At 34.0% G+C, this 18512-nt stretch overlaps 1 long non-coding RNA gene across 1 annotated transcript; it reads right to left on the bottom strand.

The window, feature by feature from the left end:
- Positions 1-1409: 1409 nt before the first annotated feature.
- LOC140664891 (uncharacterized) lies at positions 1410-18230 on the bottom strand. Its single transcript, XR_012046508.1, has 4 exons — positions 17068-18230; positions 13795-13957; positions 1730-2667; positions 1410-1547 (listed from the first exon to the last, which is right to left on the bottom strand). It is a non-coding gene; the product is annotated as an uncharacterized lncRNA (long non-coding RNA).
- Between the last annotated feature and the right edge of the window lie 282 nt (positions 18231-18512).

Genomic DNA, 18512 nt, shown 5'->3' with positions numbered 1-18512 from the left:
TGTCATCCGGTGGAGATGGATTCTTGATCTTGGTGAGGGAACTCTCCGCCTTCGAAGACGTCAGAAGCGGTGAGCTCTTCTTAATCTCAGCTTGATATTCAACGTGAATATCAAGAGGCACGTTGTTATAATATTTAGTTTCGTCGAGTCTCTGCGTCGAGAGATAAGAATAATATTCGGTTTCACTAGTCTCTTCGTCAATAGATAGGAGTAATATTCGATTTCACTAATCTCTGCGTTGATAGATAGTATTTAGTCTCGCTGAGTCTCTGTGTCAATAGATAAGAATAGTATTCGGTTTCATTCAATCTTTCTTCGTCAAGAGATAAGTATAATATTCGATTTCATCGGGTCTCTGCGTCAAGAGATAAGAATAATATTTGATTTCACTCAGTCTTTCTCGCCGTCGCTTTATTGCGTCATCATGCGAATGAAAGGCTCTTTGTATTATAAAATAATTTCGCACTCTTATATTATAATTCTTTTTACAGCAAGAGAGACTTATTGATTCAAGCATAGCAAGAGTTAGTATTTCTTTTCGAAATTATTATGTCTCATCATTAATATTCCTTTTCTTTTCACTTGTTAATTTATGCTTTTATATTTAAATTTCTTTTAATTTTCTCTCTTGTTGTATCACATATTTCATCTTAACATATCCGCTTTTATAATAGTATCTATATGGAAGATGCAGTCTAATACTGTTATTTTAATTTATAATTTTTTCTATATTGATTCTTTATGATTTTTACTTTAGCATAGGAGAATAGCTCTCTTTTACATATGTATATATATATATATATATGTATGTATGTATAATACTTGTCATGTGTTATTTTTTTAGAATATTACTTTTTCATTAATTACATTAAGAGAAAGTCTTCCATGTAGATTTACATGTTGATATATATATATATATATATATATATGAAATTAGCTTATTAATATTATTAAATAAATTAGCTTATATAGATTTGCTTATATATATATATGTATCTCTTAACGCTAGTGTGCATATGCTTTTTGAAATGTACTTTACTGAATGATATTTCTTTTTCTTTTTTATTTCTTTACTGACAAGGGTCAGTATTATTTTTGTTTTAATTTTTATAAGAAGTTAATTTGTTTTAAATTTATATTTATTAGTATGAATATATAAAAATATATATTTTTTTTTGAATATATATATATATATATATATATATATATATATAGATATATATAACCGTAAGAATTCTTGACTTTTAATTTTTAATTAATACTTGATATAATATAATTGAATAGCTATGATTGTATAATTAATTTTATATTCATTAAGGACAATATTACTTAATTATGATTTTGTATAAGCAAGCATTTGGTAATATGCCGAATTATATATATATATGTATATAGCGTAGATTTTATAATTGAGCAGTATAATTGTTTTTGAAAATTATTTTTTTTTTTTTATTTTTGGCGGGACGCCACACCCCTCGTGTTAGTTCGAGCAGAGCTGAGACTTAGTCGATGAGCTGCTTGAATGTCGCTTGATCCAGATTGTCAAACTGAAATGAATAACTTTTTAAATTAGAATAAAATTTTGGTTATAATTTATAGTAAATGCCTGGTTCTCGTCGCGCCGGTAAACAACATAGACAACTACGTGCCGCTTTACGCCGACAGAGACAAATTTCAAACAGTGATAACGGTCTCAGCCAAGCAGAAAAAGACAATCCAATTAACGTACCGGACAATCAAAGAATTGTCGTAGAACTTTTCAATCAGCTTCCTGCATCTGACTCAGTTGAAGCTCTCATTTCGCGAAGGACCTTCGAATTTATTGGCTGGCCCGGACCTTTGGTTGAAATCAAGCTGCATCCTGCCTCAACCTCTACCACCGACATCCCTGAGGGAGATCCACAAAGTCCAGAGTACGAGGAAAAGGCCCAGGAAAATCAGCAAAACTAGAGTCAGTAATAAAGGTAAATCACTATTTTAAATACATACACGCACATGCGCATATGATCAAGCAAGAAAATACTACTATTTTTAATAAAAAAAAAAGAAAACGCACTCATATTCCAACAAAATATAATAAAAAAGAAAAGAATTCCGAATTGAACTACTATTTTTAACACATCGTGTTTGACATTTATATGACATCTTACTACTCTAACAATTTCAATTTCGCAAAACAATTATAATTACAATTTAGACATATGCTTCTACGACTAATGCAATAAACTGTTCCACCTTCAAGCTCCGAAATAAAAATCTTTTATACAGTTAACTAGACATACATACAAGATATATATATATATATATATATATATATATATCTCACTCTTTTGAATAACGCACAGTTCAGACTATTGACTTTTAAAATTACAAATTGACTCACATTTTGATACCACTCTCAAGAATTATAAAGTTAAAATACTATACCAAGAAATTTGCAAATTTAGAATAAAATAAAATAATCGATCTATCAATGTAAGAGAATTAACTACTCGTTACACTTAATTTAATAATAATAATAACGGAGCATCCCTTGTTTAATCTCTTCTTCCTATTTTCCATCGGAGACAGTGATTTTGACAACAATAAATTATATCACTGGCCTCCACCACACCATATTCCAGTTGTACATTTCTTTATATGACACCTCACCACACAGTGCTGAATCTGCAAGGAACCATACTCTTATTAACATATATATATATATTTACATAAGAGCAATAAAATTTTAATGATCTTTTCTTATTACGTGAATAGATGCATCAACGATATTTATGAAAAATAAAATCATAGTGCAACAGTTGACTTTCTCTTAAAGAAAGAGATATCTACATTCAATATAAATCCAAATCATTTAAATTTCTCAATTTAATTTTGTTCTTCATATTAAAGCAGTCATTAATTACTGGGAAATTTGCTCTTACATTATACAAGTCGTAAATTAAACCTTTCAAAATCAGTATATATTTGGAATTGCTCCGACGGTGAATTCTACTATACAACAACAGTAAGTACTTAATCCCCCACCATTACTATCACAAACCACCTTAACCCTTATCTCAATTTTAATATAATTGAAAATTTGTCAAATTAATCACAATCTATTTATGATTTCAAAGTTGAAATTTTCCAATCATAATTATTGCCTCAACTAAAAATCGAATAAATTCAGAACTATTGCAGTTATAATTTTAGAATTTTATTTTCTCTCATCTTTAATTGACGCGAGTGTCATTGTGCGTCACGTTCATTGCATACGCGATAATTGTCATGGTGTCATGGAGTTCCTAGAACTTCCTCAGCCTCTCGTTAGTGCCGAGTGAATTGTATTCTGACCACCAGACTATCAAATATACAATAACGAGATTCAACGCGTTTGCTTAATATTCTTAATCATTTTCAAATACATATGTCATAAATTTAATCTTTTTATTTTCAACTTTCTTAATTTTTCTTGTCAAATAAAATAAAATAAATGAGGCCTCAGACAACTGATTCTGAATTTCAACAAAATCCTTTCGTTGACCCTGAAGTCATATTACAACCTTTAATCCAATTTATAGAAGAAAAGAAAGAAAATATTATTTACAATTTAGACAATATCATAAAAGAGTTTTTAAATCAAGCCTCTATTATCATCATTCCAGATCAGTAAAAAAATCCCCTGATTTATTAGTTCCTAGTACATATTGATCCTGCTCTCGGCGAAGCCCTGGGTATAGCCGACTTAGACAGATTATCCAAAAACTTAAATAGAGAGCAACCCTGTTATTGACACCTAGGTAGACGATAACAGTGGGTCACAGCACGTGACACTCTCGGCGGAGCCCTGGGTGTAGCCGTTTTAGACAGATTACCCAAAAACTAAATAGAGAGCAACTCTGTTATTGACACCTAGGTAGACGATAACAGTGGGTCACAGCACGTGACAGCGTGATTATGAGAAATGCTGGCTGGAGTGAGCCAACTATTGTGGATGGACACTTTAATTTTTGCGTACCGCTCTACATGTTATTGGGATTTTGCGAGGATTACAGACGCATAGTAATTAACACTCGTCACGAATTAATCTTAATACGATCGCGCAATCACAACAATTGTCTGCTTAGAGCTTTGACGCTGGAGCGTGTGATCAACATATTCAAGATACAATGGCGAATGCCACATGTGTTGTTGAGTGAAATTAAAAAGCTGTCTATGCTGCGCGTTCTGGAAAGCGGACGCTACCTCAGCATGGGTTTTCGCTCGTGGGATCTGTACGAGTTTCCACTGTTGCAGCGTACAACCAAACATTCGTGGGCCATTAAGACCGCGACTCAGCTGGAGAAACCACGATACGTTATCTTTGCTCTGCAGACAGGCCGGAAGAATGTTATGTCCGAGGATGCGAGTAAATTCGACGATTGTAAATTAACAAACGTGAAACTCTATCTGAACTCGGAATGTTATCCGTACGATGACATGAATCTGGATTTCGATAAAAACAGATGGTCGATTCTGTACGACACGTATGCGCGTTTCTGCAAAAACTATTACGGGTACGAGTACCTCGAACCGAGTCTCACTGTCTCACTGTTTCTACAGTACGGTCCGTTTGTGATCATCGATTGTTCTCGACAAAACGAATCGGTCAAGAGTGCAACCGTGAATGTGCGATTGGAATTTGAGTGTAAGGAGAATGTGGCTAATAATACGACTGCGTACTGTCTCATCATACACGATCGCGTAATCCAGTACAACCCGTTGACCAACGTTGTGCGCAAAATTACCTAAGTGTTTGCGACAATAATTTAGAGAGAGGGAAAGCTGGATATAAATCCGAGTGTTACGAGATGGTTGTCATTCTTCTTAACTGACGAAAAGAGATCTCATCATGTCTGTACCAACGTTTGTCGATCTGCAAGGATTTGTTTCGAATAAATTCATCGCAAAGGAGGTGGCGGTGCTGAGAAGAGAAACTGTTCTCGCACACTACATTTTTCGGAGTCCTATACCATGGCATCTCCTTACAAAATCCGAAAAGTGTCAAGCTTCATGGCGAATCATCATGGACTACAAATGGGAGGATGGAATCGTTGCGTACAGCATGGCGAAACGATTGATTACAACAGCTGTAGTTGAAGAAGAAGATGATAAAATGCAGTGTATCGTATACGTTAAAGGATGCCAGAAACGAGAATGGCTTGCTAATATGCTCGGCGACGATGCGAGAGAAAATTTAATCATTGAGACCTTGAATGCTGATTACGACGATATCGAATCTCTAAATAATCTAGATGTTAAAAATACTATACGATGTGAAAAACATGTTAAGAATTGCGCATTACAAAATGTATTCAAAATATTTAACTGGTGGTCGCAACGCCAGAAAGAATTGCAAGATTTGGAAAAATAAAATATTTAAACACTAATATATTTTATTTCTTATTCCCCCTCCTCATTCCCTCCCTCCCTCCCACCCTCACAAGTCATTTAAGAATTCTTTTTATCCGAGTATCGTCTCTCTCTCCCTTCTAAAAATTTCAGAGCACTAAAGTATTCTAGAATCTCCCACCACATTTACCACTAATCTCCCACTACTTTGAAAAACGGGATGTCACGTATATTTGATTCTTCATATGGTCAGTGTTGCGTTAACCGTTCGTGAAAGTGGTCCACTTTTGAAATCTGGAAATATGTACTACGTCAAAAGAACCAGTGGCGGCCCTAGCAGAAGCGTGAATAATTACGTACCGAATCGTTATGAAACTCCATCGTTTGAGAACAAATGTGACAAGTAAGTTTTTGTTTAACTTCTTTCTATTTTTTCACAAATTGTTTTTAAACTAATTTTTTTATTTTATTTTTCTACAGCATTTCGTTGAAGCGTCGTGCGATTCGTATACTAAGTAGACGATACGCATTGACAACCACGGAATTCAAATTCCTTGAAATTGGTATCAACGTGGGTACACCGAGTTACGTGGAAATTGTCATAGGAGATCATCAAGGAAAGGAACTGGTATTATCTCTCGAAACGTGGAAGGGACTCTACAAGCAACGTCGCAATATTCACGATTTACTGCGAAAGGACTCTAAAGATACCTATAATTTTATAAGCGTTGGACCGCTAACAGTGCGAGTTCATACGATTAACGATACTAAACTTATAAGTCTCGAATCTTTAAACGTACGCATGATGATGATTGAACCGACGTTACACCGTATGTTTGATCTCGATCAATGCATCGATGTAACCTTTGATCGATTGGTTAGAATCACCGAGACAGTCGATACTAAGTTTACACAATTCTCCAATATTGCGTCCACTATAACGGATAATAAAAAAGTGTCAAATGTAATATGCGCCAGCGACGCCTTTAATAAACATTAACTCGTCGATTGCGAACTGGTGGCTTTAGTTTTTAGTCACAATATGTAATAAAAAAAAAAAAAAATATATATATAAAAGAGAAGAATAAAGTTTTTTTAAATTTAAATTATGATATAATTTACTCGCACGCATTTCCCATCCGTGCTTCCTCCCACCCGTAAACAGTCCCAGTTCTCATATATAGCTCGTTGCGGGGAATGACGTCATGCTGGGACCGCGAGAGAGTAAGCGCTAGGAAAGAAAGAGATAGCGCGAGGCGAAGGAGAGCGAGAGAGTAAGTGCTAGGAAAGAAAGAGATAGCGCGAGGTGAAGTAGAGCGAGAGAGTAAGTGCTAGAGAAGAAAGAGATAGCGCGAGGCGAAGGAAAGCGAGAACGCAAACAGAAATTTTTTTTCTTTTTTTTTTCTTTTTATAATTTTTTTCTTTTTATAATTTTTTTCTTTTTATTATTTTTTTCTTTTTATTATTTTTTTCTTTTTTTTCTTTTTATATTTTTCTTTTATATTAAATATTAAGTTATTATATCTAATTATATTTAGTATATGAAGGAAGAAGGATGGGATAGATGAAGGAAGCGCAAGCAAGCAATTATATGTGTTTAACATAATTTCTTTTTTATTTAAAAAGTGTGTTTATTTACAAAATCTGTGTGTGTGTGTGTGTGTGTGTGTGTGTGAATTTAAAAATAAAAAGAAAAAGATATAAAAAAAAATATATAAAAGATTGCACGCCGATGGTCGAGGGGTACGGCACGACGACGACTGCTGCTGCGAGGCACTGGAGGAAATGACCGGGCGGTGGTAGTGGCGTCCAGGCAGGGCTCTTGCATAACAGAAAAAAAAAAATTTATTAATATTTTCATAATTTGAAAAAGAATCTTACACATCAAGAATTACTTACAATTACTGATCAGAATCAGTATCAGAATCTGGATCATTGTCGATGACATGTTGTAGATACAACATGTTATCGATATGTTGACGGATTTCCCGATGGATTTCTTGTAACTGCTCAGGACATGCTTGCCGATTTCCGCTTGGTAAACAGCAATTCTTGCAAGGCTTTCCCCTTAGTCTGTTGTTTTCATTCGTCCATATATAACTTTGTAGTTTAAAGATCACTGTTGAGGAATTTTTTATGTCAAGTTCGCGATTTCGTTGAAACTCCACCACCGGATTTAATAGTTTTTCGGTCACCATTTTTCACAGCACTTAGTCCTAGCAAATGTCTACAAAAGTTTATTGCTGCACACAAAAACGACACACACTACATGCTATTACTTGGCACAGTGAGTGTTCACAATTATTACATGAGTTCCAACCGTGATAAATATATTGTCCAGTTTCATGTTTATACACAATTTTACCTTGTGTATATGAATCTTGAACTTCAATGAAACATCCCGAACAAAATTTTTCACTATTTTCCTCGTCGTTGTCATACTTTTTTTACTTCGTAATAAAATATGATGTTACACATTTCCTGCCGTTCAGTTATAATTCGTAAATCTTCACGCACTAACGGCACTACTTGTTTATTCAAATAGTCTTCCGGATCACTCTCATAATCAGAGTCATTCACTATTTCCACTTCTTCATCGCTGTCGTCGATGATAACCACATCTTCATTGTCTTCATTGTCTTCGATGACAATCACATCTTCTATATTCATTTTAGCACTAAATCGAAAGACACTCGACGACTGTTGAATACGTTTTAACGCGGAGACAGATTCTCAAATTCGAGCAGCCGAATGTTGGCGCTGGTGCGTTGCATTCTTTCCTTAAAAATTATGGAAGATGTTTCGCTCCAGTTTTATGGAAGATTTTCCGCGAAGGTACAAAGCTGCCGAACGTCGGCGCTTAAAATCTCTTTTTCCATAATATTCTAATAGTCATAAAATGATCATAAAAAATTAGAAAAAAAAGAAAAAAAAACACTTTTATGGTTTCTAAAATGTCCCCCGGCTATAAATAAACTACAAAGATAAACACCTTGCAGTTGCAGTTCTTTCCCTAAAAATTATGGAAGATATTTTGCTCCAGTTTTATGGGAGATTTTCCGCAAGGGTACAAAGCTGCCGAACGTCGGCGCTTAAAATCTCTTTTTCCATAATATTCTAATGGTCATAAAATAATCATAAAAAATTAGAAAAAAAAAGAAAAAAAACATTTTTATGGTTTCTAAAATGTCCCCCGGCTATAAATAAACTACAAAGATAAACATCTTGCAGTTGCAGTTCTTTCCCTAAAATTATGGAAGATATTTTGCTCCAGTTTTACGGGAGATTTTCCGCAAGGGTACAAAGCTGCCGAACGTCGGCGCTTAAAATCTCTTTTTTCATAATATTCTAATGGTCATAAAATGATCATAAAACTAGAAAAAAAAACAGTTTTATGACTTCTAAAATACCCCGGCTATAAAATCATTTGCAAAGATAAACATCTACTTTCAAACGTGTGTAGGACCATTTCCCCCCCCCTTTCCCTAACAGACCCCTCGCGCCTCTCAGATACCCCCGTCCCCGCATCCCCCTCAGCGCCCCATGGCTTAGAATCCCCACTATAACACTACTGTAATCTTATAATTATTATTCTTATTGTATAGTATATATTCTTTATATATATATTTATTTTATATTTTATTTTTAATCATCATTTATTATTAGTATTACCGGGGTCTTCATAATCATAAATGTTCTGGTGTTGTTGTTCTATTTCGATGATGAATTCAAGATATCGATTGGCACATAGATTGCAATGAACTATAGATCGAATTGTTTCTAGGTAATTTTCACAAATGTAGCATTTACTTCTATTAAATCTTGTGCCGTCTACACAATGGTGTTTCTTGAATTCTTCGTAGTAAGGCTTTACGGATTCCAAAAGCAATGTATCGTAGCATCTAGGGCATAAAATGACATGCATATTATTTATTTTTTTATAAAAGCGTGTTTTAATACATTGTACTATATATAGTCTTTGAAGCGCTTCTGCAGGACGAGATGAGGAGTGTGATTGTGAAAGGGTTGAGGAGTTCTGTGACGAGTAACACATCTTATATTGTTTTATTAGGGTACTAATAGTATCGAAAACCGCTCACGTATAATATGAGTGGATTAGGGATAGTGTTAAGGTCGATGTGTCTCTCATCGCAGTTTAACAAAAATTCTAAATATTTCAGAAGGCACTCATCGCATTGATACATAAGTCTGGTTATTGTGATATTGGCGTTGCAACGTGCACAAATGATTTCGCGAAACCGTTCACCAGAAATCATGTGGTGTGACACTATCCATTCGTATTGACTTTGATATTGCGGTTGGAAAAGGCTATAACATTGGGTACAGTATGCGAATCCTGAGGCTATGTGTCGGTACCCAAGAGATTTAGTGCATCGTGTGATTGATAGTAATGAGAATAGGTCGGTATTAGGCTGTAATGCTGTGCTGAATTGTAGCCCTGTAGATTGGCCTTGCGAGTTCATTCTATAAAGAGAAAAAAGGTAGTGCAGAAAGGGAAATTGACCGGTTTTTATTTATTCAAAGTATCCATGTATACGAACTAACACAGATTCTTCTGTATCAGTTTGTTCTTCATCTTCTTCTAAATTTGTTCAGTAAGAAAAATATGTATCATGACATAGAGGGCATTCTCTTAATGATCTTAATGTGACTAAAGGTACCTTACATATTTTGCATATTATTGGTTCATAATAACTTGTGATTATAAGATAATGGCATTTAAAATATTTATAAAACCATCTATAATATTCAGAAGGTAAAAAGTGGTAGCATTCTGTACAAATCAGATTTCCACGTTTGATATGGGAAAATCCGATAGCTCTAACGCACCATGTAATGTCTAATCGCTGTTGTACTTGTGAGAAAGCAGGTGACGATTTGTATATGGGATTTATTGTTGGTCGTTGGCAATGCCAACACATCTGAAACCAAAAATTTAGACTTAATGTATTTCATCCTGGCTCTATATGAGCGATTTTCAATTCGTCCGCGTGGACAATTTTTGTAGTATTTTTGAATGAAATTTTAATATTGTTTTTTGGTAGTATTTCAAGTATTTCAAAAGGTCCAATATATTGGTCTGAGAATTTACCTTTATTTGGTTCTTTTAATAAAAATACATAATCTCCTTGTTTAAATTCTTGTACATGAGTACGTTTGTCATAATAATATTTGCTTTTGATTTTAGATTGTATTAAGTTTTGCTTCTTCTTGCGTGTCACGCAATCGATTGAATAGGTTTGTTAAATATTCAGTGTATGTAGGGTCTATATTTTCCTCTATAATAGTATTAGAGGAAGGTAATCGCGCTATTTTTCCGAAGATTAGTTCAAAAGGAGAAAATTTTGTGCTTTCGTGTATACTTGTATTATATGAAAACATGGCTAAAGCGATATGATCATCCCAGTTCGAGTCTTTATTAATTTGTGTTTTTAAATATTCCGTTAAAATGTGATGAGATTTTTCTATCGATCCGTTAGACTGGGGGTGATAAGCAGTTGTGTGGTATTGTTTAATTCTGAATTTTTTTGCTAAGTTCTTCATCAAGGCGGTTAGGAAATTGGATCCTTGATCGGTTAGAATGGCTTGGGGAGTTCCATAAATACAAATAAAATTTTTTATAAAGGCGTCTGCTATGGTTAATGACGTGGCTTCTTTTAAAGGTACTGCGACTGAATATTTTGTCAATAAATCTTGTATCGTGAGTATGTAAATATTTCCATTATCGAATATGGGTAATGGACCTACAATGTTCATTGATATTTTGTCGAAAGCTGATCCGGGAGTGTCGGTTATTATCATTGGTTGTTTTGTTTTTATTCTTGTTAATTTTTTTAATTGACAAGTCCGACAATTTCGAATAAAATTTTGAATGTCTTTTTTCAGCGTATTCCAATAATAATAAGATCTTAATCTGTTATAGGTTTTAGTTATTCCTTTGTGGCCGCCAATTGTTGAGTCATGATATTCACGGATAAGGGAAGATCTTACCTCTATATTTGGCGTTTGAATAATATCTTTACATATAGTTATGCAAATATTTATGTCATTCATATGTTTGATTAATTGTGATTCTACATAAGCCCATGGGACAGTGTCGAAAAAATTAGTTTTCTTTATTGAAATGGATTCTAATTGCAATTCTTGTACGACATCCAGCAATGATTTGATACAGTTTTTTATATTATCCGGTTCTATTAAAGTGCGGTGGTTAGGTTTTAGGGATATTAGAGTTTTTGAACGTATTGTATTTATTTTTGCCCTTTTATAAGTTATATCCTTATACACGGGTAACAGGTTGGCTTCCTGTAGTTCCTTTCGTAGCTCCGTTATCGCAAGGTTCAACTTTTAATGTTATAAAAATTATATAGTTATCATTATGTTTTAGCAATCTATCTCGGCTTATTCGGGCTTTGACTTTATGCTTGGTAGGTACTTCCACGTAGGGTACATTGTCAGCGGGTATTAATTCATCATCACTTTCTTCGCTACTTGTTTCCAGGTCTTCATTACTAATTATACTTTCGTTTTCGTCACTATTATATTCTTCAATAGAGGTTCTGTTACAGGTGTATCTACATGTGTTAACAAGAAGGTATCTTCGTTTATTTCCTTTTCGGTCACAGGTGAAGGATTATGGGGGTTAATTTCTACATTGGTTTGAATCAGGGGTTGACGGGCTGAGAATAAAGATTCATCAGAATCGAAATCAAGGTCTGGAGGAAGAGGATGAGTTTTCTTAAAAGGTAAGATTTTAACGGTTGGGTTTTTAGATAGTGCATCGGCATTATTATTTAGTGTTCCCTTTTTATATTGTATATTGTAATCATATTCAGCTAATTTGATTCTCCATTTTAAAAGTCTCGAAGAAGGATCTTTAATAGAATGTAGCCATACTAGGTTTATGGTCTGTCACGATAATAAATTTAGTACCGTATAAATAAGATCTAAAATGGTTTGTACAGTATACCATTGCTAAACATTCTTTTTCGATAGTTGAATAATTTTGTTCTGCTTTATTAAGTACTCTTGATGTATATGCGATGGGAAGATCTTTTCCGATTGGTCCCTGACTTAATACTCCGCCGATTGCATATCCGGATGCATCAGAAGTTAAATTAAAGGGTTTGCTAAAATCGGGATATTGTAATATTGGTTTGGTACATAATTGTTCTTTGAGATTATTAAAAGCGTATTCTTGATCTTTTTGCCATTTGAAACAGTTATTTTTCTTAAGTAAATCAGTTAAAGGTTTAGCAATTTTTGAGAAATTCGGGATAAATCGCCGATAGTATCCAACTAATCCTAGAAATTGTTTTATGCTTTTTGGGAGGATTTTTGGGAGGAGGAAAATCATGGACAGCGGTAACTTTGGTAGGGTCTGGTCGTACGCCGTCGGATCCGATAATATGACCGAGGTAAGCTACTTCTCGTCGCAAAAATTCACAATAATCGGGTTGTAATTTTAAATTAGCTTCGCGTAATCTTTTCATTAGTTTGTTAAATTTCACTTCATGTTCTTTTAAAGATCGTGCATAAATGACTATATCATCCATGTAAACAAAAAGTTCATTACCTTGTAACCCAGATAGGACATTATCCATTAATCTTTGAAATGTTGCAGGGGCATTTTTCAGTCCAAAAGGCATTCGTTTAAATTGATAATGGCCTTAAGAGGTGGAGAATGCTGTTTTAGGAGCGTCATTTGGATTCATGGGTATCTGGTGGAATCCTGAAGCGAGGTCAAGAACGGAAAAATATTTAGCGCTTCCTAGTTGATCAAGTATGTCGGTTATATTAGGAAGAGGGTAAGCGTCTCCTATTGTTTTTTCATTTATAGAGTGCGGTAATCAATAACCATTCTCCATTTTTTATTTCCAGATGAGTCGGGTTTCTTAGGAATTATCCATACTGGTGAATTAAGGTGAGAGTGAACATTCTATCATGTCGTCTCTCAGTAATTTAGTAACTTGTTTATCTATTTCTTCTTCGTGCATGGGAGGAAACCGGTATTGCTTGGTGTGGATTGGAAAGTCGTCTGTAGTGTAAATGGAGTGGTGAGTCACGTGTGTGGTTCCTAGCTTATCGTCGGGTAAGTGGAATCTGTCTAGATTATTGGAGATTAATGTTTTAAGATTAGTCTTTTCTTCCTTATTTAAGTGTTCCAATCTTAGGAGTTGTAGGGTAAGTTCCTAATGTTTTTATGGGTTTGGATGCTATTCCTTGCAATAATTGGATATTTTCTTTATCCGAAAAAATGTGAGAATTAATATATTGTTTTTTAATTAAATTCAGATCAGAGCCTGAGTCTATCATAAAAGTGCATATTTCCTTTAAATCGAGAGATGACAAGGTGACGGTAGGGGCGCAGGTGCTTCCTGCAAAACGATGCTTATTTACTTTTGTGTTTCCAGATTTTGACTGTCCAGCTCTGCAAATCGTACGACTCGAGAGGGGAGTGGGCGTTCCTGTTGAGCAGCGTCCCGGCGAACGCCTCCTTGGACCGGAGCGCTCTGACCGTTTCCCTGGTTATCAAGGGGTTGACTAGAAGAACTCGTCCCTTCTGTAAGTGAATTCTTATAAGCTAATTTTCGACATTCAGTAATTAAGTGTCCGGGGGATTTACAATAAAGACATATTTTTTCGGTAGGGTAGTTCGGACCAGGTTGTCCAGGAATTAAGGGTTTAATAAAAGGGGCATTATTATTACGCGTATCATATACTCTGGGTGTAGTAATGGGAGTAGCCGTTAGGCTGCGTGATGGACTCTGGAGAATGCGGGGCGTATAAGTAGGGTCTGCGCGAGGAATTAATGTGGATCGTGTGGGAAATGCAGCTCTTTTGCGATAATTTTCGGTTTCTAAAGTCTTACTTAGTTGAATGGCTCCAACGATTGCATCTTCAAGGCAATAATATCCTTCTAGCTTGCCACGAATCAATAATTCCGGTGGAAGGCCGTTAATAAAATTTTTTAAAGCTCTTGTTTTAATATTATAGCGAAGTTGTTCGCTCAAATTCCCGTGAATCGTCAGTTCTCCATCTATAATGGCGGATCTTAATTCTTTAACTCTCTCTATATAATCAAAAATATTTTCATTCGGTTTCATGTAAACATTAGCGAGTTCCCCGCGATATTGGTCAACCGATTTGTTAGAACCGAATACTCTTTTTAATCGATTAGTTAGATCCGTCAAATTATGATATTCTATTCCTTCTATTGCTGCGTACGCATGTCCTTGTAGTTTGTTTACTATTAGTGGTAATAAAAATTTCTCTTGCCAGGAAGGCATCAAATTTAATGCTCGTTCGCATGTTTTACAGAACTGAAATACATCTTATGGCCATCGTATATGGGAATGGACTCAATGATGTCCTTAATACGAATGGGAGAGACTAATTGGATATGATCCATATTCAGAGGGGCATTTCTTGAAACGGATGAAGGAGGAAGATTGCCATTGTTAACTGGAGGTTTCGGGATTGCATTATCAGGTAAAGTATTATTATTATCTTGTTGAGGCAAACTTCTTATGTAATCTTGTACATGTAGATTAGACAAGCCTTGTTGTCGCATTTCGGATACCTTTTGTTCTAGATTGTTTAATTGATTTGGTAAGGTTTTTAAAGAGAAAACTTCTTGTCTTAATAAGCTTAATATTGAAGTAAGACTGTTTATGTCAACAGCAGCGTTTTGTTCAGCGTTAAATTTTTCTCTCAAAGATTCAAATTCTTTCTGTTGCGTATTTAAAGCAGTTTGTTGTTCCCGTACGAGTTTTTCTTTATTCCGTAATTGTTGCATCATAACCTTAATTTCGGCTTGTTGTTTTTGTAAAGGAGTAATGATAGTAGTATCACTATTACTATGTTCAGAGGCAGTTCTGGAGAATTGAGATCGAGTATTCATGATTCAAAATTATCGTTATAGGTCAAGTCTTTTAGGCGAGAATTTCTTACTAGAATGGTTTATTCTTTCAGAAATCCAATATAGTCATCCCACCGCTGCCACCAATTTTTGTCTCGTGCTCGCACGTCTCGCGATCCACTGTTATCGTCCACCTCAGTGTCAATACCAGGGTTGCTCTCTATTTAGTTTTTTAGGGCAACCTGTTTAAACCGGCTATACCCAGGGAGTCGCCGAGAGCTAAGTCTTGATCCTTTTGATAATCAGGAGATTTTCTTTATTGATCGGGAACCACTACAATTGAGGCTTGGTTCATAAGCTCAATAATAATATCGTCTAAATTATAAATAATGTTTTCTTTATTTTCTTCTAAAAATTGTATTAATATTTCTAGTATAGTGTCTTGGGAAGTATTCTGTTGTATTTTAGCGTCGGTTATATGTGGTTTAATTAATTATTAATTTATTTGAGGCTAATATAGAGATAGAGATAAAAATTTGAAAAATAATTAAAATTTTTTTTTTTGTAGTTATAAAGGAGTCTAATTTAGATGAGAAAAATAGGATATTGTTTATATAAATTATTGTTAGTTAACAAATGGATTGTTTATAAGTATATGTGTATGGAGGGTTTTAACAATTACCCTAATGTGCAAATGTATTTTAAAATTATTATCTTAACATGTCACTTGATTGTTTATTTATAAACAAATTGACTCGGTTTTATTATAGATTGAGAAGAAGGGGATGAAAACTTTCTTAATATAATTTGTTAATTACTTGATATGAATTAATATATAATTTTGAACAAGTTATACTCATATAGTAATGAGTATGAGAAAGAATTGATTATTTTTAATTATGTAGGGGATTTTGTGACTCATGAATACTTTGAATGGATTTTCTTATTTCATAATAAAATGATAATAATATGCTAAATAATAATAATGTGTTAAATAAAGTATGTTTTAATTTTTGTTTTTTTTTTTCAAGGGAAAATGGTGTAGAAATAAATGAATTCACTCTGGAATATGGTTAATTAGAGGCCGGTGCTATTATTTATTTAAAAAGTCACCGTCTCTGATGGAGAAGGAAAATGGTAGTTATAAGAAGGATGCTCCTTATGACATTATTTATTAAGATAAGTATCGCGAATCTTCCTTTCATTTATATATATTTCTATTTTTTTTCTTTTATTATAATTAGAAAGACTAATAATTAATAATTTAATATTAATCTATAAATAAAGAAAAAGTTTATTGTTTTCACAAATACTTATACGTATGCTTAAAAAGATTCTTATTAATACTTTATTTGTCTTAAAAACCTTATTATGAAGATTTATTATTATGGTTAATTATTTAGTGAAATATGTGTATATATGTATACGTTGCTTCAAATTTTTTTTTTATTTCTTCGCGAGTTATATCTAGGAGCTAAGGGTGGAACAGTTTATTACATGAACAATAATATATATACGTATACTTATAATTGTATTGCTATTACTATGTTTTATTTATTATATTATATTATATATATATATAATCAAAATTTTAAGTATTCTATATTTGGAATAATATTATTAAATGATAGAGAAAATGCTTTAATATAGTGAAAGCAATTGCAAATAAAAAAATTTACTTATATTTTTATTTTTTTTTTTATAATTTTAATGATATAAAGATAAAGTAGTATGATTACTAACGTGCAATTAAAATGGTGTTGAATTAAAATAGTATTAAACAAAAAAAAATATATGTGTGTGTGACTTACTTTAATAATATTTTATTGTTGTGAATTTTCCTGTGTCTTCTCGCGTGCTGTTTTTCGTGGATCAGATTCAGGGATGTCTGCGACAGAGATCTCAGGAAGAAATAGTTCAATCTGCGCCAATGGTCCAGGCCATCCAATGAACTCGAAAGTTCTTCGGGTGCTGGAGATGTCAACTGGCTCTAAGGCCTGCGGCCACTTGAAGAGTTCAACAACGATTCTTTGATTATTTGGTATGTCTATAATAAGTTCTTCACTATTTCCAGTTATTTGATCAGAAGCATTAATTTGATTTTGAAGTTGCCGTTGTTGGCGTAAAGCGGCGCGTAACTGTTTGTACTTTTTACCGGCGCGGCGAGTACCAGGCATCTACTATAAATTATCGTAAATTATTTTTATTCTGCTAAATTAACTTTTGTTAATAATCTGGGTTAAACGACGCCCAGACAGCTCATCGACTAAGTCTCAGTTCTGCCTGAACTGTAACGAGGGGCACGTCACTTTGCTCTTTCCCAGGCTCGAGACTCGCTATCGCTTTATCCAGATAGAGTAAATGATAAGATTCTAATGACTTTGATATTTAGTTAATATTGTAGTAATAATTTGTATAATATCTAATTGTTTATAGTAAATGTTGGCTCTGGAATGTAGGAACACTGGATTTAACAATTCACTTAAAGTAATGCAAGAATAAGCTGGTATATTTCAAATATCAAAATAATTTTACAAAGTTGCAAGTATATAAGTTGCTATGATAATGTTATTAATTAAAACGAGAGGTACATCCGCACTGTACCGTGATTAAAGATATCAATGGTAATATAGTATTAAATCTAAATTAATTTAAAATGAGTCGCGGAGTAGAAAAATCTTAAGATATAAAAAGACTCTACCTTGACGACACAAAGTAGTAGTCAGAAAAACTAAGTTGAATTATATTTTAGGACGCAGCGAACAAAGACTCAGAGATTCTATCACTTAAGATGACTTCTTCACGTCTACTGTTTAACTTATGATGAACGACTTATTAAGATGATGAGTGGTTAGCGACTTTTAGGTTAAAGGTAGGAAGACGACTGTCACACTTCGGATGTTATAATGCGACTTTTAGGTTGAAGGTAGAAAGACGACTGTCACGCTTTGGATGTTATAATGCGACTTTTAGGTTGAAGGTAGGAAGACGACTGACTCCGTCCGCAAACTCGACTGACGTTCTGCGCTCCGTCCCCACTTTCGGGTCACCTCCCTCTAGACGTCCGGTGAATCCAAGGCTTCCCGGGTTGGCTATGTCATCCGGTGGAGATGGATTTTTGATCTTGGTGAGGGAACTTTCCGTCTTCGAAGACGTCAGAAACGGTGAGCTCTTCTTAATTTCAATTTGATATTCAACGTGAATATCAAAAGGCACATTGTTATAATATTTAGTTTCATCGAGTCGCTGCGTCGAG

Source organism: Anoplolepis gracilipes, chromosome 4, assembly GCF_047496725.1.
Source record: "Anoplolepis gracilipes chromosome 4, ASM4749672v1, whole genome shotgun sequence".
Taxonomy (NCBI): domain Eukaryota; kingdom Metazoa; phylum Arthropoda; class Insecta; order Hymenoptera; family Formicidae; genus Anoplolepis; species Anoplolepis gracilipes.
This window is presented reverse-complemented; position numbering and strand designations above follow the sequence as displayed.